The sequence below is a fragment of the Poecilia mexicana genome, unplaced genomic scaffold (assembly GCF_051168715.1).
Source record: "Poecilia mexicana isolate PSO_F unplaced genomic scaffold, ASM5116871v1 scaffold_2, whole genome shotgun sequence".
Classification (NCBI taxonomy): Eukaryota; Metazoa; Chordata; class Actinopteri; order Cyprinodontiformes; family Poeciliidae; genus Poecilia; species Poecilia mexicana.
In genome coordinates, this window is record NW_028263371.1 from 37,531,056 (window position 1) to 37,558,313 (window position 27,258).

At 41.0% G+C, this 27,258-nt stretch overlaps 1 pseudogene; it reads right to left on the bottom strand.

Moving 5' to 3' along the window:
- Positions 1-224: 224 nt before the first annotated feature.
- LOC148160856 (uncharacterized) lies at positions 225-25,672 on the bottom strand (annotated as a pseudogene).
- Between the last annotated feature and the right edge of the window lie 1,586 nt (positions 25,673-27,258).

A 27,258-nucleotide genomic window follows, 5' to 3' on the forward strand; every position in this document is an offset into this window, starting at 1 on the left:
TGACTACAACTGTTGCACCCCTTGTGCAAAGCCACTCAAGAACACAAGCATCACACCTGATCTAAAGTAGAAAAAACTAGAGTGTTGCTCAGTGGGTCGGTCTTCTTTTCAGGTGTAAATTTTGCATTTCCTTAGTAAATCAAGTCAGCATTTACACTGCTTAAGGTCCAGTATGACGTTTTTACACTTGATTAGTTGGGGAGCCATGTCATCTGTTGGTGTTGATCCACTGGGTTTCACAAACAAAAGGAGCCTGAACCAAATAAACACACTGCGCAAAATAGACATAGTTTTCGAAAGGCTGACTTTTCTGAATCAAAACTAATTATTTAGTTTCATGTAACATAGATTTTAAAATTTTAGGAAGGGAAAATTTGGTTTTCGTGTGCCATTTTCATGTTATGTCATTGCCAGCAGAATTAACTGGATGAAATATTTGAATTTGATTACTCTGTGTGTAAGGACTTTAATTTATGAGCTTTATCTGCTCAAACATAATCTAATTAAATCAAGATGTATCTGTATGTGTCATAAATGTAACTATAATTGCAAGAATAATTGTAATGTTTCTGTTTTAAATAAAGCAATATTAGATCTAGAGATCTGTGGTTTTGCAAAACCATTGTTAAAAACAACAACAAAACAAAAAAACAAAGGTATTTTTACTCAAAGTTATATCATGAAAATCTCATGCCCAGGGAAGAGTCATTGGTGATGAAACAACATTTTTGTAATGTCCCTTTAACATCCAACCAATCTGTGCAACATGAAAAATAAAAAAAGCACAAAAAATAACCTCCAGCACATGTGCAGACATGAATGACATAAAGCCTTCCACCCTAACATCAGAGACAGTCGCGCAGGCGCTGACATTCATCACGAGAAAAAAAAAAACCCTCTTCAGTCATAATTAGTCTAATTAATTTAAATCAGTGTTGGATGTCTATCTAAATACAGTGACAACACAAAATGAACATCCACCCTGCAGCACATAGCCTCTGCCTATATACGTTCCCATAGTGAAACACACCCTCGTAGGATTAGAGCGGAAGAATAGGGGGATTATTATTTCATGACCTTTCAATCCGCTGCCTGTCAGGTTGAACTAAAGCCATATATGCTGCTGGAGGACTAATCTCCTTCTCCCTTTGTGTCCGCAAGGGATGTGTCATTTCTTTATCCCCTCTATCCAGATTTAGTCCATAAAATAAACTTCCTAGCCTGATCTGATAAGAAGCCATCTCCTTACCGGGATAAGGCTGCGGTGCCTCGTCTCCCCTGCTTCCCCGGTAGCCGTATTTTTTAGGGGGGTGTCAGATAACTCAGACGGGGATGGGAACAGTCAGGAAATGCCACTTTGTCTGTCTGGAAGCAGGTGACAACAAAACGACAGTGACTCTGATTAGAAAACACCCCCACCCTTATTCTCTTCCCCACCAACCGTACCCAGCACTTTCTTTCTTTTCCTCTACTAAAAATCGCACATTATCACTGCTTGTTTGGAGCTGTGTCGAGACACAAACAGCTTCAGCTGCTATTTTCAGAAATAAAAGAAACGCACAAACACGCACGCACGCATGCCAAACTCCTTCCATCCATGATCATCTTAACGCCACCAGGCAGACTTTTCTGTGAAATCAGTCAAACTCCCCTTAGATGCAATCCATCGGATATAAAACACGTAATAGTCAGAATCAGCATACAATCTACTCTCTAAAAAAAAAACTATTTTCCATGGACTGTAATGACATCACAAAAAGCATAAACTCACTGCTGATGCTTTATTGGAATGCATTTATTTGTAATTTTCTTTCCCCCCCAATTTATTCCTTTTTTTTTGTGGTGGTTTTTTTTTTTTCTTAAATTCTTAAGTTGTGCTGAACATCTGTAGCACAATGTTTAGGAAGACTGCAAGAATTTCGGCAATGTTCACCAACAGAAGGATTTATAAAAGCAGCAGATTAAGAAAGTCAAGTTTGCTTAAAATTTATCTCAAAACCTGTCAAAAGTCCCCACCTGATCAGCCGATTTCCTGTTCTTGTGCCTCTTGTGATGTCATCAACAGAAATACACACAAAACAGTCAGCAAAGTTTTGTTTGTTAAATCACCTTTAAATCAAATTGTGTTTTATTAGATCATGAATTAATTTCATTACACTGTATAATATTCGTCGCTGGATTAAATTTGCAGGTGAAAAACACACACCACCAGATAGCATCTTTAAAATCATCTCATATGAGTTCAGATCTGCATCACCTGTTGCACCTCCCTCACCTGCTGGTATTTTGTTTCCTCTGTATTTTATTATTATTATTATTATTATTATTATTATTATTATTTTTACAGACTTGACTCAAGGATTAATCTGTTTGGTTTCCTAATACTTCAACAAGACATTTTCTTTTTTTTTTTTTTTTTTTTTTTTTCAGAAAATTTATTTCATATTTGATGCTGGAAACATTTCAGTCATTTTTATGAAGCGCATCATCTTCACGAAAGGTCACGGCCTACAGGTGGCACAAACGAGCAAGATGAACTCAAGCAGCTGAAAGCAATAAAACACTTTTGTTTTGTTTTGTTTTTTTCACAAAAAAAAGAGAGAGAAGAGAAAAAAACATCTGAATTACTTGCACCAAAAAAACCTAATAAAGAATGCCTCGCATGATCAGAAAGTTTTTTATTTTTTTCCGCTTCTTGGAAATTACATGCCTAATCAAAACACAGAGCCATTATTAGTCCTCACTCCGCAGAGCTTTAAGATTAAAAAACGCCCTTGAAAACAACGGAGGGACCCAAAATAAAAATAAATACTTGTAGAAACAGCATTGCGTCATGCTGTGCAACAATCAGCAGCATGGCTCGATTTTCAGCAATTAAATATCAGTAAACAGTGGCCACTTAGTAAAAAGAAATATATATATATGCATCTTCAGCTTCTTTTTAAATCGCACTTTTCTGCCACTATCAATACCTTATATTGCTATTAATAGATTTTCCCCGTGTTAAAAAAAAATAAAAAAACTAAAAATGTCTTATATATGTAATGGTGGTTTGTGATAGAGAAACTGTGAAGTAGTAAAGAAAAACAACCCACGGAGACGTGCAGCAGCTCCTGCTGCCGCGTCATGGACCCTCTACTGCGGACTGAACAACATCTACTCACCATCGGCTCCTCGTTAAATCCAGCCAACTAAATATCTGCTTAACTTTACTCTGATTGGCTCCGCGCAGCACTTCTGCAAACCCCGCATCTATTTCGCGGTCTCCCCCTCCTAACCCCCCCACAACCGAACCACTAACCACTAAGAATGCAATAAGTCATAAACAACAGCCATATATTAAAATAATAATAATAATGTCAAGCTATAATAACAAAAAAAAAATATTTAAATGTCACAGCTGAGGTGATAAGAATCTGGGGCGAAGAAGAGAGGAATTTGGTGAGAAGTTACTAATTACCCCGTGGACCGTCCTGATAGTGGAGAATAATTACACCCACACAAAAGAACCCAAACCAGCCTCTGAATAACAAGAGCAGCAATTTCAATAGAGTATCTAATTTGATTTCTCCACCCCTCGTCCTTCACGTAGTGTGAAGGGAAACTGTGAGGAAGCATTAAGTGGCATAAATATATGACTTTTTAAAAATATATATTTATATTTAAAATATCATGATTTGGACAGTCAAACATTCAGATTAAATCTCAATAAAATTTCAATTGTCTATTATTATTATTATTATTATTATTATTACTATTATTACTATAAGATGACGTTATTAGGTAGAAAAGGAGTAAAATCTTCTTTTTGAGAACTTAATTATTCCTTATAAGATTTATGAAAAAAATGGATTAATGAATTTTTAAAAAGGGGATTATACTATGAATGCCTAATTTAAAAAAAAAAGGTGCTGATAAGTAGTGGGGGGGGAGAAAGCAGCAGAGGTAATTCTGGATAGTGAAACAGAAGAAAAAAAAATTAATTACAACAAATCTTCCTCCATCATTCTGAAAGTGATGCCTTTTTATCTTGGCCTACATAGATGGGCATGTGCTAACTAACTATGTAGGCCATGCTACATGGAAACGGTGTTAACAGCGCTTTAGAAGATTAGAAGATAGACACCCGGCCCACAACAGGCTGAGAGGAGTGGGCACCCCTCCAAGACTGCGTCCTATCTCCTCAGGACTGAAAAAAGCATCCAAATCCTTTACCTTTCATAGTGATCTAAAGCCGATTTGAAACTGTCACCATCCGAGTTTGTGTTTATTTCATGTTCATCTGCAGCTCAAGGCGATTGCGCTTGCACACCCACTTGAGAAATGAGCAAAAAGATGCTTGTGTGCATGCGCGTGTGCGTGTGTGTGTGTGTGTGTGTGTTAGCGTGAGGAAGAAGCAGGCCAGTGTGAAAAGAGAGAAAGGAAGAGAGGGCAAAGAGTAGGCTTACTGACCAGTGGATGAAGAAACACGACTCCTGTGTGTCTGCGTGTGTGTGTGTGTGTGTGTGTGTGTGTGAACTGACAAGTTCATGAGCTCAGGTTGTGTTTACTATCACCTTTTATTTAGGGTATTGCCAGACAAACATCAAGTAACTCAGCCGTCACTATGAGAACGATGCATAAGCCCACTCTCTCCAACAGCCATAGGTACACACACACACACTCATGCACAATAACACAGAACATTGACCGCTGAGCCTGCAGGCCTACAGGCATACCGCCTTCCTCTTCTCTCCCTCCTGCTCCTCAAGGCCTTACTGTATTATTCTGTAAGCAGCAAGAGCCCTGCATTGACAGAGCTAATCACTGGAGGCAAGAGCTCTCTCTTCGTCTCTCTCTCTCTCTCTCCCTCTTGCACACACACACACACACACACAGAATGATTGACACACAATGGCAGTGAATCTATGCAGCAACCCCCCTCCTCTGTCTGCTTTTTGCTTTCTCTCCCTGCTGAAAAGACAAGCAGGGAGGTTGGTGTGTGTGTGGGTGCGTGTGTGTGTGCGTGCGTGCGTGCGTGCGTGATGTGCATATGTTTGTGTGCACGCGTGCTGTTGGTGGTTCAGGTTAACAAGTAGTAATGTCCAACGCAGCCAAAGCAGAGCCAGAGGAGCAGCGAAGACGGGAGAGAAAAGGGATGAGCTTTGTGACTAATGCTGCAGCTACCCGTACTCCTGTCCCTGTAATCCCACGATACGGCTAGGTAGGCATTCTGGAGAGAATCTCAACCCCTCTCATCTGAAAATGATCCCTGCACTGGCTGAGGCTCGGCGTACTGCCGATCCTGTTCCCGTCTCACCTGTGAAAACCAGCAATAGAAACCACAAAGCACCCCTGTTAGTGCTGTTTTCACGTCAGATGTCTTAGTCAGGCTATGGTAATTGCAAAGTGTGTGTGGCTGTCATGAAATGAGTGTAAAATCCTAATCAATCTTCCATTGATTTTCTATATCTGGTTTATACTTAAAAGACCATTGGAAGTTTGGTGCCCATCTTTGGCTAATGGGTAAGATGAAGGATACAGCCTGGACAGACCGCTGGTGCATCGTAGTGAGAAAATAATCAAGCACCCACAGATACATAGAGACAATTTTAACCCTTTAGCCCCCTGACAAAATGCACAGAGCAAGAAGCCAAACTGTCCAGACTGAACACACTTCAGTAGAGAATGTAAACTGAATGCAGAAAGAAAAAGTCCAGGATGTAAACACAGAAACTTCTTGCTGTGGAGCCACTGTGCAGCCCTAATTTAATCTAAACTATCTTAAAATACATGTGACAGACTTCCTTACCCCCCAAAGCTACATTGATATGCCATGTGTCAAACTCAAGGCCCACTGTAGCTATTTAGTGTCTGGAGAGTCAGAACGTTGGTGAAAACAGCATCATGAAGACCAAGGGGTGTAGACTCAAATCAGGGATAAAGCTGAGTTTAAAGCAGTAAACTTATAGAACAATACTCCAAATATGAAGATCTAACAGTGCATTGTTCAATCCACCATCTCAGAACAAAAAGGCAAACTTACAAAGACATGGTCATCCACATCAGCTCTGGATGGAAGACAATGTTCTGCTTACATGACACCAAATAGAATTTTTTTAACTAAAAAAACAAAACAAAACACATGCATAGTGGAAAACTAACACTTCATATCATGTTGAACACATAATCTCCAAGGTGGTGGTGGCATCATCTTGCTGTGGGTAAGGTTGTCCTTTAGCCTGGACAGGAAAGCTGGTGAGAGGTGATGGACAAATGTATGGAGCTAAATACAACCCAATGGGAAAACCTGTCGGTCTTCTTTGATTTTGATGATTAACTATGTAGATTTTAAAGCATCAAAAATTCTATCACAAATAATACCTTTTTTCCAAAGTTTCCGGTGGGAAACCTTGTATTCACACGTTTCTGATACTCATAAATCTGACGCACAGCAGCGATGGATGCTGGGAGTTTATTTTTGTTCAAAAAAACGACCTGATGCGACCCTGTAAAAAAAAAAAAAAACAACTATTGCTATCTGCAAGTTGTGCAAAAAGGAGTTATCCTATTTCTAAAACTATTCAAGCCTAATATATTACCTCAATGCTAAACATGTTGCAGCGAGCGCAGACGTCCCCAACATTGTTGGCGTTCACAGTCCACATTTCTAAAGAAGCGATATGAATGACGAAGGCTTTCTGAAACACTTGAAAGCTAAAAAAGCATAATGTCACAGTTGAATAACCTAAATATGAGATTAAAAACAATACATGCATTTGTTGCAGAGCTCTAATATCTATTCAGGGATTTGGCAGCAAAAATAGTTTTCAAATTGAAAGTGTCGCTTATTTTGTCGACGTATAGTTTCCGATTAATTGTGAATAATTAATTACAGATCCTGCAAATAACTCCATTAAATATTTTATCGCACCCCAACACTACTTTGTACATTTCACGATGAAAAACATCAGCACTGAAAATATTCACGTAAACAATCTCATGAATAAGCTAAAATATGTCCATCAGATGTCTTTTCAGCTCACTTTGACACATTCAAGCCGTTTTTCTGGTTGCCCAAGGTGACAGAAGCCAATGTGGATAATTAAAAAGTGGCCTCCACTCCAGACTCTACTCACACACTCCTGGCATTATCATAAGCACCACTCCGATCACACACTCCCTTAAGAGTCATTTCCCTCTTCGTTTTAGGGACATCCAGGGCCGCCGCATGCCCTCGGGGAACTTGAGGCACACTTTGGTAGGCCGTTTACAGACAAGGACGCATGGATGCACACGAGTCCACACTCGCCATCTCCATATAGATTTACCCTGATAGCCATCAGATAACGCTCTATTCAGCTTGATATTATCGTTTCCCTCTGCAAAGAGAAATATGAACCTGTCACGCGGGGCGCCTTACAGATTTGTTACATAGTTCCACTGTAGATAAACTTGACAATAGGGGCCAAGGCCTCGCCCCCTTCCACATGTGCCGCTAACAGGGCTGTGGCGCTAATCAGTGGGAGAGGATCACATCTGGCCTGACAGCAGCTGCATCACTGTTTAGAGGAGCTGCCAGCATGAGAAACACGCAGGTCGATTCCCTTTTTTTTCCCTGGACAGAGTGGGTGTTCTTCTCATTCATTTCTTCTTTTTCAGTCCCTTTCTTTGAGGAAGCCAATTAACCTGGGAGCAGTGCACTAATGAGTTCCCTCTGGTGGCTCTGCGGTGCTCATTGTAGAAGAGGGAAGAGCAGGGAGAGCAGAGAGGGAATGAAGAGACGGGTCAGGCAGGGGAAGCTTGGGGGGATGCTTAAAGGTGTGAGGGGCGGGGAAGTGGACCTGGTGAAGGCACAGCGGGCAAAGAGTTGGAGAAAGGAGGACTGATAATAGCGGCGAGGAGCGAGGGAGAGATTCGGCGCAAGGAAATATGCGACGGGTTGATGCCGGAGAAGGGATGGACGGAGCACCATCCAGTTGGCCACTACGGCCTATCACCAAGACATTGTCACCCAGACAATGGGCTTATCAGCGTCCTTTTCACACCAGTCTGATTAACTGGGAGGAATGGGTGAAGAAGAGGGGAGGAGGAAGGGTATGTCCTTGTACCAGCCTAGTAAATGTCACAGGAAAAGCCAGGCACCTAAGCTAGGCTTGAGGAAACAGGGATGATTTGAAACCCAATGTAAAACCAGCATCCTCCCCATATGCGTTTCTCTTTATGGTGACAAGAGAGTTGGTTGCCTAACTCTGATAAATCTACAACCTCTGCAAATCACTTGGCCTACTAGAATAGCCGCAACGAGCTAAGCACCTTTGACAATCATTAGATAAATCAGTGTATGTCCTCGGCCTCAAAAAGAAAACAACAACCAGCAGGATATAACAAGATAACCTGGTGTTCGAACGGTAAAGATGGAGAGAAATTCTCATAAACTTCAGCAAAATGCATGCAATATTCAGGGTAGTGCAATGTTTATTTATACTCTCCAAAAGGGTGTGAATTTCATCTTAAGTTTTAAGGCCTCATTCTTTTTTTCAGAATGGAAAGATCATTCAGTAAATAACATCACCGATTTATAAAAAGTAGAGTTACGTCCACAAGTTTGAATTTATGTGGATAAGCTGGAGGAACTCATTTAAATGGATGGATTTCTGTAGGTAAACTCGGCTTTTAGGCAAAATCCACAGATTTTTAACATGTTTGAGGTTGTGGCCATTCCACTGCACCCCTAGAACCCGACGGACCCACCGGTGGGTCCAGCTGCCACGTGACCTCGGCTCGCTCTGTAAACAAAGGCTCCACGTGCCTTTAAATTTATTTTTATTTTTTTATTATCCGCTAAAAGAGGCTTTAATCTTTCAAAAACTATTCCGCATAAAGGTTTTGCCCAAAATGTTAAGTTTAAATTTATTTATACCCCCTGAGGGTGTAAGAGATTAATGCCAACCTGATTTAACCAGTTCAGAACCAGATCTGATGTGTTATTAAGATCAACAATCGGACCCGATTTGAAACTCTCAAAGCAATAAAAATGATCTGAAACGCTCAGACTCAAACCTGTTGTGAACTGGAAACTGTTGGAATAGCAGTACTGATGTCTACAGTGGAATGAATCTACACTCAGATTCAAAATGATTCATTAAATTAATCTTTTACCAACATGCTTCCACAGACTGGAAGCTTCTTTTTTTTTTTTTTGCTGACAGAAAATGATCGGGCATGTCTCAAGAAATAATACAGAGTGTAAAAGGAATATCATTGGATGTTGAAAGTAGCATGTTGACGATAATTTACACCGTTCTCGAAACATTAGAGCAATCACACGGGTCCGTCTTGTATATAATTGTTGGCCAATCATTTGCGTATTTACCTTGGGATTTGGACAAGTCATCTTTGGCTGCCGTTGCCCTAATCTTTTCATCCCCCTACAGATTCTCTGACGAATTCAAGTCAGGACCCTGGTTGGATGAGCAGCAGTACCAGCTGTCAAGCATGGTGGTGGCAGCAGTATGCCGAGGGTTTGTTTGAATAACAAAGGAGGAATGTTACAAGGGGTGTAGTGATACATAAAACTCGGGAGACGAGGCACAATACTGATTTCACAAGAATAAAGCAGGACGAGATTTTAGAAACACTTTAGAGAAAACTTCAAAGATCAAAAGTATGCTGGCCATATTCTCCATTTTCATAGATTGTAGCTCAATATACCCCAAGCCAGCTGCCATTTTAGCATCTGCCTCCTTCAGCATCTAAACTACTCGCAGTGCTTACATAATGTTTGTGTCTTGTCTATCACTCTTTGTCGTTTCTAATGGAAACCCAAAATGCTGCCAAGCAAATGATTTGAGAGCAGCTGGAGCATCTCCTGTTACGACTTCATCAGGCGAAGCCACGATGACTGCAACTGGCTGGTATTCCTTGAGATGTTTCAATATCGTGAAACCTTGTTATATTTCTAATTTACACCTCAGATTTTGTACAAAATGACTCCAAATAAACATCTGTACGGTTGAACCTTGGACACTGTGGGGCTTTCAACAGGACTAAACATGCATCAAACATTTTTAGTATTGATAAAGCAAGCTGACATTTAAGAGATAATTTAAGTCATTAAACTGCAGTTTTAACTCAAGTTTCTGTTGTAACAGGATAACGAAGTAACAATATCCTTTTATTTTGATTCATGCTGGTTTGTTGATTCATGCTGACTGCCCAGTCGTACTCTCTATCTGGCAGACGAGGGTTTAAAACAACACATTACTAAAAGCAGGCTTTGGCAAAATTGTTTGGGACATTGTGCAATTAGTCTCCCTGGATATTGATCCCACCTTGTTTGTTTACTTGCTTAGTGCTTCCCATTTGTGTGGCATTAAGAGCCATCTGTCACACAGAGAGAAAGAACGTGGAAGGCAGCGAGTGAATGGGAAAACAATTTGTTACATGCACGCTGGGTGCAGGAGGTGAATAGCAAAACTTCTGAGTGGAGACTTAATGCAACACAAGGGGAAGTGAATGTGGCATTGACACAGAGCATGAAATGTTCCTCAAAGTGAGCTTTTATGAAAAAAGGGAAGAAAAAAAAATCACAGAAAGCCTAAAAGCTTAAGTTCTTCTACCAACGTGACACCAGTTCGCTGGAGACGTTCACTTGGAGCAACAAGTGCTTGCAGCCTTCTTGTTCCTCATTTCCCTTTTTTTTCCCCCGCCACCCCACACTAAATCTTTCCTCTAAAGAAGTACACAGTAATTAGAGAGCAGGCCAGGTGGAAGTACACAACTCAAGAGCCCAGCACTTCCTCACCCTCTCTCCTCCACAGGAAGATGGGAAGCGGGATGAAGATGCGCAGGAGGGCAGGAGAGGCTGAACGTGACTGGAGAGAAGAGATTGGCAGAAAAATACAAGTAGGTAAAAAATAAAAAAAAAACAGGAAGAGTGGGGGAGCAGCAGCAGCAGGGCTTGGGAGCATATTGGGTCAAAGAAAATAAAACGTGTCATTTAGCCAAAGAAAGAAGATGAGAGTGGTGCAGGGCGGTGAGTGGTGGGGGCTGGAGCTGGGACGACTGGGCGAGGTGAAGGAGATGTAGAGGCTGGGTTAGCTGTTAAATAAGGTTGGGGTCAGAAGAGAGGGGGTGAATGCCCACCGTGATACAAACGAGGGTCTGAAGGCAGGGGGGCCACCCACGGTACAACTTGGCCAACAAAGGTGCTTCTGTCTTGGTCTCCCTCCTCCACAGACCTCCTTGAGTGGACGGGATTCCATTAGCAAGCTGCAGAACCTGGGGTCTATTCAAAGGCCCCGTCCAGACCCGAGCGAGCGTGTATGCGAGCGCAGACACACACGCGCCTACACGTGCATGCGTACAGCGAGCACACGCACGCACGCGCTCATTCACAGTCACTCCCCAACACACGCATATACACACACACACACATACACAAACACGGCTAATTAATCCTCAGATTACCCCGCCAATTATTACCACACTTGTACTAATTAGAAATTATTTAAAGCATTTCCCAATTAGGGTTTACGTGCTCGGTTGGGCAGGAGTCTGCCTCGGCAATCCAACTGGTTTAGCAGCGGGCGGGAAAAAAAAAAACAACAAAAAACGGTTGGCTCGTTCGCAAACACCTCGCGTGTGTGTCTGTGTGTGTGTGTGTGTGTGCGCGTGTGCGAGGAGCTACACGTATTTCTGGGTCCGGCTGTGGTAATCAGGCCTTCTCAGTACAGACGAGGGGGATGAGGACGGGCATGAGGAAGAAAGAGAGAAATAAAACAACAAAGACGTGCTCCTTTAGTGGAACCGCAATACTGTAGGTCGCTCTTGTTAGGGCTGGGGACAGTGATTAGGAGAGGCCACAATGAGACCTGCCGGGGAACACATGCCAATTAGGTTACCAGGAGAACCGCAGGCCCTCATTGCTATGGGAAACCCTCCAGACTCCATACAACACTGCCCCCTAACACAAACATATGTAGTATATTTTCACCTCTTTGGGTATATAATGGAATGGGAAAGAGTGCTAAGTAATGGTGGTGGAAAACAGGTGTTGACAATCTGGCAGAGTAAAAAAAAAAAAAAGAGCAACAAGTAGAAGCGTAAAAAGGAAACAGTAAAAGTCCAGGCTTGTTAATAAAAGGATAATATGTGTCTCTATGACATAACCTCATAAAAAGCCAGGGGAAAGTAAAGCCTTTTTTGACCAAATATAAATGTCTAGATGTAAAATATGATCTAGATCATGAACATTTTCTTCAAAATAGTTCAAGCTCGAAACAATCTAATAGACGAGGAGCATCTGTGAACATCTGTTTTCATCTGTTAGACTCTCATTTGATTCAGCTCTGGACTTTGACTGGGCTGTTCTCGAATCTCGAGTCTCTGCTCCAGTCTCAAGTATGTAGCAGCCCAACGACAAGTTCTTATGTTGGTTTTAACGTGATTACTCTGTCAATAAATAACTCAGTCCATCTACACATCAAATTGGTTTCTTGATCTCTGTTGAAGAAAAGCATCCTCACAGCACTATGCTGCCACAATAACGTTTCACCTCAGATATGTCGCGTCAGAATTACACACAGGCCAAAACATTCAACTCAGCCTCTTCTGACCAGATCGCCTCCCTCCATATTTCTGCTCTTATCAGCAAATGACTTGAGACCAACTTGGTACTTTAAGTCCAAAGTTTGAATAATTCTTATTTCCACAAAGAGGCCAGATTTGGATGTGTATGGCTGGTGCTTGTTGACCAACAGGTGTGCACAGATCCATAGTTTGGGTAATCTCTGCAGGCTTGGTAGCTTTACAGTTGTGCAACATTCTTCGTTTCAGATGATGGATTCAAAGTGCTCTACGAAATTTTTAAAACTCATCTCTATGTCTTGTCTTCAAGCTGTTGTTGGTTCAATAATGTTCAAATCTCTGAGGGCTTAACAGAACAGGCCTCAGCTGGATGCGTGTTGTGATTAATTTACTGTATGGAGGACTGTTGTTTACCAATTAGGTGTTCTATCCATTCATCGTTGCTTGTCCTTGCAAAGTTTCAAAAGGGGGCTGGCACTGGTCCTTGGTGAGAGGTGAGGCTTGGACAGTCACCAGGTCATCACAGGGACACACAACCATGCACACACACATTCACACTTGCAACATGTAAAATACATTACTAATAAATAAAAAGGGAGGGTTGAACACTTTCGAAAGGCACTGCACAACAAAACAAGCATCTGTGGGAGAAGTGGGTCTTCAGGGGAGAATCGTAGGCAGATAGAATTACAGGCTCACCCATGAGTGACGTGTAAGCCGCAGAGACGCACTCAAATGTTTACAGCACTCATATTTGCACAACCACGATGTTATCGGCTCTCGTCGTAACGCTCAAAGCCTTTGTTCTGACTTGCATGTCTGCAGATGCAATAAGCAGGGGGGGGGGAGAGATAGCAGCGGGACAATGTTGCCTGCAATTTTGTACCGAGAAAGCAGCGACATGGCCCATCCAGGCAGGCAGGCGGGCGGGCGGACACAGGGTGTGGGGTGGAGGTGGGGGCTGGGGGAGGCTCTCACTGGAATATTTGCGCTGATGTGATGATGGCTGAGATGTTGATTAATGTGCACGGTCCTTGTTATTAAATAAACAGGGTGAATACACAAAAATATTGAATAAATTAGAGCGTGAACCGATCTCCTCTGCAACATCCAGCTCATTAGAATGCATGAGGAAATGATGTTCTGATTGCGACAAGAGTCACTTATTAAGCCATGTTTGTCCCCAGCCAGAGCACGTAACCCCCCCCCCAACCCCACCCCGCCTCCTCTTAGCCCCCAAAACACTTACCCCCTCACGCTTGCTACATACTACAAACCAAACCCCTCCCTGCTGCACACTAAAAGCTCTCCGACTTAACTTTCAGCTATTCCCCACGGACATCACCAACAAACCACAGGCCCTCTTTTCACCTCGTCCCCCCCATTTCCTCCCCACACACCCTCCGTGAATACCCACCCACCGACCCTCCTCCTCCTGCCCCAGCCCCCTCAGCCACCACCACCTCCTCCTCCTCCTGTTCTGCTGCTCCTCTGCTGGGATCTGTGTCATCATTTTAATTAATTTCTAATCAGGCGAGAGTAAACTAATCAGGGGAGGCGTTAAACAATGACAGCTCTGCCTGCTCAGCCTCACACTGGGAGCTGCCACGGCTGCTCTGCATGCTGAGAGGAGCCGCGCTCTGATAAACAGCTCGGCGCAGACAGGGCTATCTTTACTCATCTCCTCGCTTATACATGTTAATATGGAGTGCAGTGCAACGCATGCACGGCTCGGCTTGCAGACCGGGCAGGTTGCGAGCTCTGATTGATTGGTGCTAGATTAATTATATTTGTATTATCACCTTTGTTGCCATTATTGTGCCGCGTTAAGGCACACAGATTTGTGACTGAATAAGCACATCAGTTCACAGACGTGTGATGGAAATGCATGTAAATGATCAGAATGGACAAATAAATAGCCTAACCCCCTCTGAATGGAACAGTATGTATGTGCTTAGAATGGCGCGCACAAAGACTGCAGTTATCTGTAGGCGGCCAGATCCCACCACCAAGGCTGAGCCATTCTGAAAAACAGACAGACGGAGGCAGAAGGGAGAGAAAGAGAGCACTTTTGGGCAATACATTAACCGAGGAAATGTAACAAGCAAGCGCTGATTAACCTCTTCCAGGCTTACCTTGCGCCTGAAATACCTTAAACCAACAGGAGCTGATCATAATTGGCAAACTCTAACTATGTGATTAAATCACAATGAGGCTGATGACAGATGATGACAAAAAATTAGGTTAATGACCACTATCACGTCGCTGCCGGGAGGGAAATGTTATAGGAGCATTTTTAATGTGGAAGAAGAGCGTGATTGGCCCTTCGTTGTGCAAACTTGGTTCAAATGGATGAAGATGGTCGAATGGTAACCCCCGCCATGTGTACAAATGTGGTTGGATTAGCCTGAAATAAGCTAAAATTTGAGTGCACAGTCTTCTTCAAACAACTGAAGACTCGTTGATGTGTTGTGAAGGTGGCAGGAAATGCCAATGTGTGTGACTTTGCAAGTTTCAAATCAAGCAGCAACTCGGCTGAGGGAGACATCCACCACTTTTTGTGAGTGACAGAAGCAAGTGGCTTAATTTGGGTGCATTTGTTCAACCGCCACAATGAAAAATAACTGATTTTGGCAAAACCACTAGTGGCACAATTATTGGTACCCCTAACAGTCCCGTTACAATGACGATAACTGAAGCTTTTTGTAATTAGTCAAATTTTTTTAAATGGCCAGATTTCTACAAACTTTTAATGTGTAACTGGTTATTCCATTGGGTGTAAATATGGTTTTGAGGTCTAATCATTTTTGCCAGGAGACAAAGACCCATGTTTTATCTATAAAATAAATCCTCATTAAGACCATTGCATATAAACTGTTTGTTTTGATTGAATTTTTTCTGCAGCAAACACTCCAGGTGGGTTGAAAGCAAATTATAGCATATGAACATGTGGAAAACCATCTGCACTGTTGAGCATGGAGGGGAAACTGTAATACTTTGGGGCTACTACTTTCTAAAAGTCCCTTGTAAACTTGTGCTTGGCATGGCATTGGAAATGTTATGAAATGCCAGAGAAATTAAAGTGTGACCAGAAAACTAAAACATTTGTTTGATGTTTTTAAAACATCCAGATAAAGATTACGCTGCAGTAATGAAACCCCCGCCTGAATAAACTGATAAGTTTTACGTGGTGTGTCATCAAATACAACTTGGACTCTTTGGCTGTGGTTAGCTGAATTTTTGCTCTTTTTAAACTGTGAGTTAAAGTCATGTCATCCAGAACTTGTTTTGCACAAATTTGTCTTGTTGTACAGAATAGTTTTTCTCTACTTTTCTAATCTGGTTATATAAGGTTTGTAAATGTCATTTCTAAATTACATGCATCAAAATGCTGACTTTTAGAAAGTCCAGATGATCTGTTGTCCAGATGCATCCTGGTTCCACTGAAAGCCCTTAAATATTGGCAATTGGTCTGAGAGATGTAGCCCTCATTAGCCTATAGCCGATGGGTTTCCAGACTCTCGAGGTTTCTCTAGGTGTTAGAAAGAAAGAGGCTTTTATGTCTCCCTCATCAAAGCTTTGTAATTGGACCTGATTTCTCCTGCTAGCTCCACGGCAACCGATGACCATCGACCTAATGACCAAAGGCGACTGGCAGAGCTACACAACACGCAAGAACGGAAATGCACCCTTTAATGTCGGTTCAGTTTTGCTCTTGTAAACTTTAAATAAAGTCCTGCAACATCAAGGCATGAGACTCACAGCAAAACCAAAGTTTAAATGAAGTGCATTGCGGGAAATGAGGATATTTTTGGAAAACATACAGAGAGACAGAGTGTGTTTGAAAAGATTTTTTTTTTTTAAACAACACCCCCCACCCCACCCCCCTTTCCACCTCCTTCCCTTGCCCTCTTTGCCAAGTATTAGATTCCCATGCCAACCGCTTCCCTGGGATAGAATAAGGATTGCGGAGGTGGGAAGCTGAAACCCTTCCATAACATGTCAAACAACGCTGGAATCCAAAATGCAAGAGAGATGGGGGGTGGGAGGGGGGTTAGAGGCAGATTTTCTATGGGGAGAAAGAAACTGTCACATCATCAGATTGGTTATTCTAAGTGGAGGGATGTGGGTATGGGGGCGGGGAGTGAGGGGCGGGGTGGCAGAGGCTTGGGCTGGCAGGATCTGGCACGGATACACGATGGCAGTATTTCCACTAAAATAATCAGCCCCCAGGCAACGGAAAGGGGGTGAGGAGGAGGGGGAGGTTGCAGGGGGGGAAGAGAGACACAGAGAGGTTAGGGATTGTAGGGGTAAGGAGACGCAGACATGAGAGAGGATACAAGGGAGGGAAAGTGGCAAGATGGGGAGAAAGACAAATCTGGGAAGCCAACCAAGGAAATCCTGCTTCTCAGATATGCAGCTGTGGAATTAAAATTGGTATAAAAATGCGAGAACAAAAATATACTTCACACTTCACAAGCCTATTGAAGGGTGAGGGTTGGGGGGCGGTGTGCCACTTTATGATGGCACTAATACCTCAAGCGTAAGGGGTAAACAGCTATTCTCCTCACTTCACTTTGTCTGCCGCCGTAGTTTCGGGGCGCGTGTGACTAAGTGCGGCGCCTGCAGGGGGCTCATCAGGCTACAGGGCAAGCTCAGGAGAGAGAGAGAGAGAGAGAACAAGAGCACGTCAAAGAATGCAAAATGCCCCATGACACAATTTGGACACCTCTGCATTTCCCCCTCCCTTGAGCTCATTGCGACGCACCAGCGAGGCATTGATTCGTGATCAAACGAGCGTGATCGTCACTCAAATTCAATAATAACAACCATCACAATCAGCAGCACTCTAAATATACAGTACCTCCACTTCAGGCCAGGATTAGGCTCTTTCTGTGCACCCCGTTTATGTTGATGTGCTACATTACGGAACAAAGAACTATCAGAATTGGAAACAAGCATGCAAGCACACAGATAAACGACAAATCAATTAATTTCAAATGTGGGTAAATAAACTGTGCAAATAGCACTCTGCGTCATTACTGGAAGAAATTCTACATTCAGTAGCACAAGAACTCCTGTTGTCGGCTCTGCAGCATGAGCTAACCTTTACTTTGACCTTTCTTTTACAGAGACTCGATGCTCCCCCTGCCTACTTCAGCGGTTGAGATGGACGTTATGATTTATTCAAAATTATAAAATCTAGTTTCATCAAAATAAAATATCTCTTTAAAATTTCCAAAATAATGTTTTCAGAGAGAGCAACATGTGTTTTTGTCATTCTTTTTTATTTAAAAGCCATTTGCAGCTGCTTTCGACCCTCTTATGTCAGACAAAAATGTTAAGTCATCTAACTTCCTTTCTATTTAAACGGTTCAGAGGTCAACGTAAGGTTCAGTGCTAATGGTTTATTATGGTACAATTCTGAATGTAAAGCTGCTTGAATGAAAGGAGAAGCTGTACATTTAAAATTGTTTAACTGTCTAAACCAAACCTGAGCAGTCAGCCTTGTTTTAGTTGAGATGAAGCTCCCCAACGTCAGAGATGAGAAACACTTTGTAATTGGCAAACTTTAGCCCCAACTCTACCTACCAAACTTTACTCTCAGAAAGTTTTTTTTTTTTTCCACCAAAGAGCCCTGACCCAACTGAGATAGAACAAGGATCAATAATCTGGATTGGATTGGGATTGGGATAAATGTTAGCTTCTCCACCAAGTGGGTTTATTTCTGAGTGAAACTTGCTTCATTCAGAAAAAAATCACGGCCTCAAAGTGACCTCTGTAGGTTGGCAGATGCAGTGCGTTCCTCGGTGTCCAGACGGGTCTCTAAGCCAAAGAGACGGGCGTAAAGGAGACGCTTATCTGTGAGGATTGAACTAGTTCTGTGAGTAATCGAAACAGCACATATTGGACCCAAAAAAGGCAATTTCTCCCAGTGCAGATCCGATTGGGATGTGAATCAATCAATCAATCAATCAAATTTTATTTGTATAGCACATTTCAGCAGCAAGGCATTTCAAAGTGCTTTACATAATTTTAAACAGTGAGAAAGAAAAAGAAAGTAATAAAAAGATAAAAAGAAAAGATAAAATCACAGCCTAACAGGACAAGGCCTCCAGCCTTGCAGCACCAGGCTCCGTCCGCCTGTTTCGCGAAAATTTTGCGCTAGGACTTTCGCTGTCCTACGCGGATTTTGTGCATTAATTGGTTACCTGTTAGTCTAGAATTTACAGGGTTAAACAGTGAGAAAGAAAAAGAAAGTAATAAAAAGATAATAAAATCACAGCCTAACAGGACAAGGCCTCCAGCCTTGCAGCACCAGGCTCCGTCCGCCTGTTTCGCAAAAATTTTGCGCTAGGACTTTCGCTGTCCTACGCGGATTTTGTGCATTAATTGGTTACCTGTTAGTCTAGAATTTACAGGGTTTTATATACGCGCAATGACTCCCAGTCACTCGCAAATACATAGAAGGCATCAATTGCCATAAGCAACTGTAAACAGGTGGGTTTTAAGTTGAGATTTAAAGGCACCCAGTGTTTCAGCTGTTTTACAGTTTTCTGGAAGTTTGTTCCAAATCCGTGGTGCATAGAAACTGAATGCTGCTTCTCCTCGTTTGGTTCTGGTTCTGGGGATGCAGAGCAGACCAGAACCAGAAGATCTGAGGGGTCTAGATGGTTGGTACAGCAATAACAGATCTTTAATGTATTGTGGTGCTAAACCGTTCAGTGATTTATAAACTAACAACAGTATTTTAAAGTCTATTCTTTGAGCTACAGGGAGCCAGTGTAGGGACTTTAGAACTGGTGTTATGTGCTCTATCTTCCTGGTTCTAGTGAGAACGCGAGCAGCAGCGTTCTGGATCAGCTGCAGCTGTTTGATTGATTTATTAGTCAGACCTGTGAAGATGCTGTTGCAGTAATCAATACGGCTAAAGATAAACGCATGGATGAGTTTCTCTAGATCCTGCTGAGACATTAGTCCTCTAATCCTGGAGATGTTCTTCAGGTGATAGAAGGCCGACTTTGTGACTGTCTTTATGTGGCTCTGAAGGTTCAAGTCAGAGTCCATCACTACTCCCAGGTTTCGGGCCTGATCCCTGGTTTTCAGTTGTAATAACTGAAGCTGAGCATTGATTCTAGTTCGTTCCTCTTTAGGCCCAAAGATAATAACTTCAGTTTTGTTTCTGTTCAGCTGGAGAAAGTTTTGGCCCATCCACACATTTATCTGATCTAAGCATCTGTTCAGTGATTGGATGGGTTCAGAGTCACCAGGTGACATCGTGATGTAGAGCTGTGTATCATCCGCATAGTTATGGTAGCTAATCCTATTTCCTGCTATAACCTGAGCCAGCGGGAGCATATAAATATTGAAAAGAAGGGGTCCTAGGATTGAGCCTTGGGGTACCCCACATGTGACCTTTGACCTCTCTGATGAGAAGTTTCCAATTGAAACAAAGAAATTCCTGTTCTTTATGTAAGATTCAAACCAGTGGAGCACTGGACCAGAGAGTCCGACCCAACTCTCCAGTCGATTCAGTAAAATGTCATGGTCAACAGTGTCGAAAGCTGCACTGAGGTCCAACAGAACCAGCACTGTGGTTCTCCCACAGTCTGTGTTTATATGGATGTCATTGAACACTTTTACAAGGGCCGTCTCCGTGCTGTGGTGAGCACGAAAACCAGACTGGAAGGAGTCAAAGCGATTCATTATTGTTAAGAAGTTATTTAATTGTTTAAAAACTGCTTTTTCAATAACTTTGCTGATGAATGGGAGGTTGGAGATCGGCCTGTAATTCTGCAGTAGTGATTTGTCTAGATTGTTCTTTTTTATCAGTGGTTTGATAACTGCTGTTTATCCAAAACAGCAGTTATCTGTTTTGGATAAACAGATATGGATTTATCCAGATATGGATATGGATAAACATGGACCTTTACAGGTCCATGTTTTGGTTGAAGTTGATGGTTTTTCTTTTTTTTTCTTCCATTTTCTTCCTTGAAAACAATCTTCCTTTTGATACCTGAAAGTCAAACAGATTTCTGATAATCTTTCATTTTTTAGCATGAGAAAAAATTGTTTTGTTAATCAATATATAGTTTGTAGCTCTAAGGTAGAATTCATGAGTTGAGTAGCAAATAGTTGGTGCATAGGGTATTTGATTTTCTCTCTACTTTTGAGTGAATGGCTGAATTTCTATTTATTTTTTTTACGTGGCTCACATGTTTCTTGGATAAAGCAATTATCCAAGAAACATGCAACAACCATCTTCTCACACATTCACAACCAGTCTTATTCTCAGATAATAAACACACATCAATACTTCAATAAAATGAACTTAACAAGTTCTTGAATGCCTCCTGCATTCCAGCTCATCTCATTGTCTCAGGTCATTAATAAGGTTGATAGACCTGGGATGAATTCAATTTTATATCGGTAATTGCAAAAGTGGAGTCATGAAATCTTCCTGGTGTCAAAAGAATATATTCAGGGTTCAAGACGTGTTATCGGCCCAATGGTTTCCTGAGAAGAAAGTGTTTGACATGACAGGAGGAGATTTGGATTTAACCGGTAGATTTCCAAGCCACCTGCTTATGAACATATTACGTCACCATACAATATAGTCTTTCTTATTATGGAGTTGTTATAAAACCAAATGATTGGTAACTCCACACACTCACAAAAACAACTTACCACAGGACAGACCCACATTCTCTCATCCATGTTGACTCACATGCTTGTCCTTCCTGCTCCCTTTGTTCATCTTTCTACTTTTAAAGCATACCTACAGAAGAACAATCTGTTTATTAAATTTTTTTTAAGTAAAAGCACTTACATATTCTGCTCGTCGATATCTTGGCCATTACTGCACATGTTTATTATTAACTCCATTGGACAGTACCAGCCCACATACTGTCTGGTACCAGTCTGCAGCCTGGTGGTTCGGGTGGGATGACTTTTTTTTTTTTTTCCCCGTCGTCACCAGATTTTCCCAACAAAAAATCCTTGCAGTCTTCTCACGTGCGACTCAAATGGTTTAGACAAAATACATACAAGCACCTTTTGAATTTCAAACATGCAAATAAACAGAACGAGTTAACGAGAAAACACAGAGAGACATGTATAAAAGAACTCCTACAATATTCTGCTCAATTAAACAACAATGTACAGCAAAACTGAAAAACAAATTAAAAAAAAGATGACCATGACAAGTTCATGTTTACGTGACAAACTGCTTATGCTTGGTTTGATTGATTTTCAAGAAAAGCGTAGCCAACAGCTTTAAGTTACGAATTTCATTCAGCAAAGCCATACTGCTTCTTTCATGATGTTTAAATTAAGAAAAAAAAAACCACATTATTAACTACACATCATAGTTACACATTAACTATGATGTGTACTACACATTATAGTTCTCAGAGCTATACGAGCTCCGAGAACCGCGTTATCAAATCCAGGCTGCTGGAGTGTGACGGCACTAAAATAATACAATCATCAGCCATAATGAGTGAGTTAAGAAGTTTCTCTCACTGCATGCAGAGCAAATGGTTGCAGCTGAGCATTGTACTCTTTCATCACTGCAGAGTCTCGATCTTAATACAAATCTCTGTGTAATACAGACCTATTCACTGAGCCTCCAGTTTAATTATCACATGCTTTCTTTTTGAGTGATGTTCAATTAAAACAGCTTTCAGGCGTTTTTTTCTTTTTTTTCTCTCCAGCAAAATAATGTAGCTTAATGTAAATAAGCAATTTAAATTTTTTTAAGCAGATAAAAATGGGAATATTTCTAGAAGTATGTTCAAAGCTGATAAAAAAAATAGCTGAATAATTTTAAGCAAAAAAGATGAACGCAGGGACTGAATGAAGGAAAAGAGGGTTGTTATTAGAAGTGCATTTATCAGGCTTTTTCTGGCTGATACTGATTTTTACTTTTTGTTGAGGTCCGACTGTTACAGTGGGAGTTCATCTTTATGTCGTCACTTTGTACCAATGTAAGTAAGATACTAAACTGTACTGCTTTGTCAAATAACTAGGGTCAATCGGAAAGCATGTAATTGACTTGGAATCTATATGCATGATTGGACTAAATCTATCCTTTTTTGAGACAAATTTCTTGTGAATTGGTGTTGCACAAATAAACTTAATTGAATTGATTTGGATTTTTGTCTGAAATGAAAAAAATGCTGCATTCTTTTAATCAAGTGGTAAATTTAAACTCAAAACAAAATTAAATAAATACAACACTATGCCCCTTTTATGCTTTATAGAATTTTTCCATTAAACTTTGAAAAATCTTAAATCAGATTTGGATTTCAAACTTTTATTTTTGGATACTGTTTTGATGCTTTCTCTTCTCTTCAGCTGACCTTCTGAGCTGTATAGTTAGCCTCAGCAAAGTCTTATTTTAGTCAAAATAAAAGAATATAAATGGAAATATGCTTTATTGACCCACAGTAGAGAATTTTTGGTGCAACAGTTTCATTACAGTATTGTAGGTTCACACAAAGATCAAAAATTGTTTCACAAATATATGAGAAATACAAACGAACAAGATTAATAATTATATATCACAAAGTAAAGAAAAGATTGCAACATTAAACTACGGTACAGTTATCAAAAATCAGGATCACTGTTCAAAACAAAACGCACAGGATGAGCATTTGTTTCTGTGCATTATAAAGACAACAGACTATTTATTTATGTGCAATAACAGCAGAAATATCATTTAAAATGAATAAAACTATGAAAATACCCACTGGGGTTAAACACTTAGTGAATTTGCTGGGAGCAGTGATGTTTATGGCCGTACAGCTGCTGGGAGGAAGGATCTGCTGTGACGCTTCTTTGTGCATTTAGGATGCAGCCGTCTGTCACTGAAGGAGCGGTCCTTTCCAAGCAGGCATGTGTTATTCTGTTTGCATGAAAGCCAGTAGTGATTATGAAGGATCATAATTTTACTTCATTTTAATTAAACTAATCCATAAATACTGTTCAGAAGGGTCATCACTGAATTTCATTATGTTAAAATGATGTTTATGGAACTGTTTTTTCTTTAGTAGAATTATTATGTTTAATCATGACTGAGTAACCTTGATACATTATAGAAGATATTTAACTAAGGTAAAAACTTACAGGCCAGAAATCTGTCAGAAAGGAAGATCTCTGGTTACTTGCCTAATATCACACTCACTTGAACTTATTAGCTGCATGACACAGATCAAAAGTCAGATTATTAGTCATTGATCATCCCTGACTGATCAAATCTGGGTGAAGGTGCAAGTCCTGGTGCAAGAGAAGTTTTGACATGAACACCTTGGACATGGACACCTTTCCAAATCAAGGACCACAACCTTTTTGAACTTTAAGCACAATAAATCAGTTTTGCATAGTACACTGTGTTAATTTGTCTTAAAGAAATGCTATTAAACTTTGTTTTGCACATCTTGTACATGTGTTTAAGAAGCAGTGCTGTCCTCCATTTCCAGATGTGTCTCTAAACCAAAGATGGTTGAAAACAGAGTTTAATTCTCTCATTTCCCATTTTCATCTCCTGCCATGTGAATTAGGATCAGAAGGATTATTTTCTTGCCTTCTCTCAGCCAAAAATATTTAATAACTGAGGACTTTCATCAGGTTAATGCATACAGAAAAGATAAATAGATAGCATGTGGCTGAGAAATAAAATTAGTTGTCTATGTTTGCGTTAGTTAATAGCAAACATACTTTAAATGTTAGATTCGATTTTGCCCAGTGATCTCTAGTAACATATTCATTTTTTTATGGTTACTCTTCAAATAAATATTTGTAAGATGATTTTTTTTTTATTATGAATGCAAATTTTAAGAACTTAATAGAAACCTGTAATTAATGCTTCAACACTGGTGGTGTATAGTAATTAAATCATTTAAGGCAACAGCTTTGTTCTATGTAAGTTTATAAATATTTATTGAATTGGAGAAAAAGTATCTATCTTTTTAAATATTTGAAGAGCCAATCAAGGGGGAAATTGGACAATTGTGATCTTTGGCCGATCGACTGGCACATCTGTAGCTTTGTTTTATAATCCTGTCAGTGCTGTGATGAGCGTCGACAATTATTCCGCCACAAAACTGAAACAGGAAAAAGAAAGAAAACGCAAACTATACGTCACTGAGCGCATTGTGATTTTTTTTTTCGTCTAGGAGTATCCTCTGCTGAATTTATCGTCTTTCATTTCATTTCTCTGACATTTTCTCTGTCTGACCATTCAAGGCCTCTCCTGAGACAGACGAGTGGAAGCAGAAGTCCGGAGAGAGCCATCAGGATTAGGATAATTAATATCATCTCATTTCACTGTGATCCTCTCTGCGGCCCATTGCACACACAAGTACAGGATGTAGAGTATATTGAGGCAAGAGGATCCAGCCGGCTGTCAATCTAGTCCACACAGCATCCCCCCCACCCCCCCTCCTCTGCTCAACCCTTTCCACACACACACACACACACACCAACTTATTCTCATACAAGCACACCCTCCTCAGTGGCTAAATTGCAGTTTGAGAGACGGAAGGGGGAAGGCTGCTGTGGCGGTGGGTGGGTTGGGGCTGACTGGGAGTGGGGGGCCCACGGGACGCCACACAATGGAGCGTGTGGCTGACCAGCGTTCAGGTGAAATTGAATTGGAAATCTTCCACAGCTGGTTAGCATAACAAAGGACCTCGTGGCTTTAGACAATGGCAGCTTCTCTAATGCACAAAATCAATCTCTCTATGGGCTCGGCGCATTGTTCCCTCCCGCCATACAGGTGTTCCTTCAATGGTCCTTAATCAAAAGTGTCAAAACAAAGTTAAGAGTTATCTCTGCACCTCCGCATCTGCTTCCGCAGAGCAGAGAGACGGAAGGAGGCCAGGCGCGCGGCGTGGCAAACAGCTGAGGCTGGGTGTAGGCTGAACACATCCACTGCGTCCTGCTCCACGGTGAGCTGTGGGCTAGAAGTTAAGGCTCTGAGAAACACGCGTTTCTGCTCGGACCACGTCTGTTTCGCACGGAGAGGAATACAGCGGTGGAGCGTTAAGCCGGTTGAACCATCTAAGTGTTCTGAGATATTGCCCATAACGACTCTCATCTCGGCTTTTAATTGCGAGGCCTGATGAGTAATATTGTTAATAGCTGCCTTTCTCCTTGAAGGTTGTTTAACAATGGGAAACCACAATAACAGCTCTTAAAGGCAGTTCCTGAGTCTCCTCCATTTAACCTGCTCACGCCGTTTCTCTGCAGGCCTGAGACCTTGACTCATTAACAGTAGATTCAGAGCAAAGTAGTATAATCCTTGAAGGAAATTTTTCTTCATGTGCCTCATCTTCTGAACGTGAATGTCGACTGGCTCTGTTCATCTACAAGTGGGTGCTAAACACGATCCCACCTTTGCTGTGTGTATTCAGGCCTGTGCTGAGGCTTGTAACGTGTTACTAGTGACAATGATACATCTGAGCTTTGAACAGAAAGTCAAAGTCATTTTAAGTGGGAAAGTGTGACGGGGTTATGAGGAGAGAGTATCTTACTTTAAATAGATAAAGCAGGAATTCTTTAGTCTTTTTTTCTTCATGTGTGAAAAGAAACATTTGCTGTGAATTTCCAACACAGAAGAAAGTTCTTAGCATGGCTAAAGCAGTTCCAGGTTAAACATTTTCCAGGGTAACTGCAGCTTGTATTTTCTTCTGATTTCTAAAGAATCAGGAAGTTTGTTATTGTATGTTTAGACCCTAATGGGAATGTGAAAAAAATACATTGAAAATGCTTAGTTTTTATTCACATTTTACAAAATATTAATTAATCCAGATATTTTCCTCAGTTTCGAGCTTTGGCCTTTGGATTTTATTTTTAGATTTGTCATCCTTAGTAAAGGTGATTGTGAAAGAGAGATTGTGTTAGGTTCTAGGTTGATGAAATAGCATTTACATTAAGTCCTATTTAAAAAAATAATGAGGTTGGCGCGGTTTAAAGATGGCAGAAATCCATTTTGGATTGAATTGATTGCAGTACTCCTGACTGTCAGAAATGTCTACTGCAGATAAAATGCTGTCTGCTTACAACCTTCCCACGAAATCTTTAAATAAAAATCCAAACAATCCCCTTTGAGTGATCTAAATCCACGAAGTAAAAATAAATGAAAGTAGATCCAGTTTCTAGTTTCAAAGTTAAGGGGTTTCCTTTCTTCATTTCACTGCATACCAATACTTCCATTGTGTTCATATGGTTTATTTCTTGCCTTATTATTTTCCAAACGGGAAATTCTCGACAACATTGCTCCGTCTGTGGATTACCATGTAAATAATAAGATAAATTATCTGTAGACTAATCCCATCGCCTAATAGGTAGCATCATATACCGAACGCCTCCATTTGACAGCCGCCAGACAGCAATCTGCCAGTATACGTTCTCTGCAGCATCATGGTGTACCACATGGCTTTAAATGTCAGCAGACTGGCAGTAAAAAAAAAAGAAAAAAAAAAAAAAGAATATTATACTTTAAATGACATTTCCCAACTGTCACTGTAACCTGATAAAATCGTCCACCAAGGCTAAGAACATATATTGAAATTTTAATCAGAGCGTGTCCAGTCAACGACTATATTAGTTTTTTGTTTTTGACTGAGACAAGATGTAATTTACTGATAGAAAGTTTGTGCTTTTTCAGTTCTCGGATCTGTT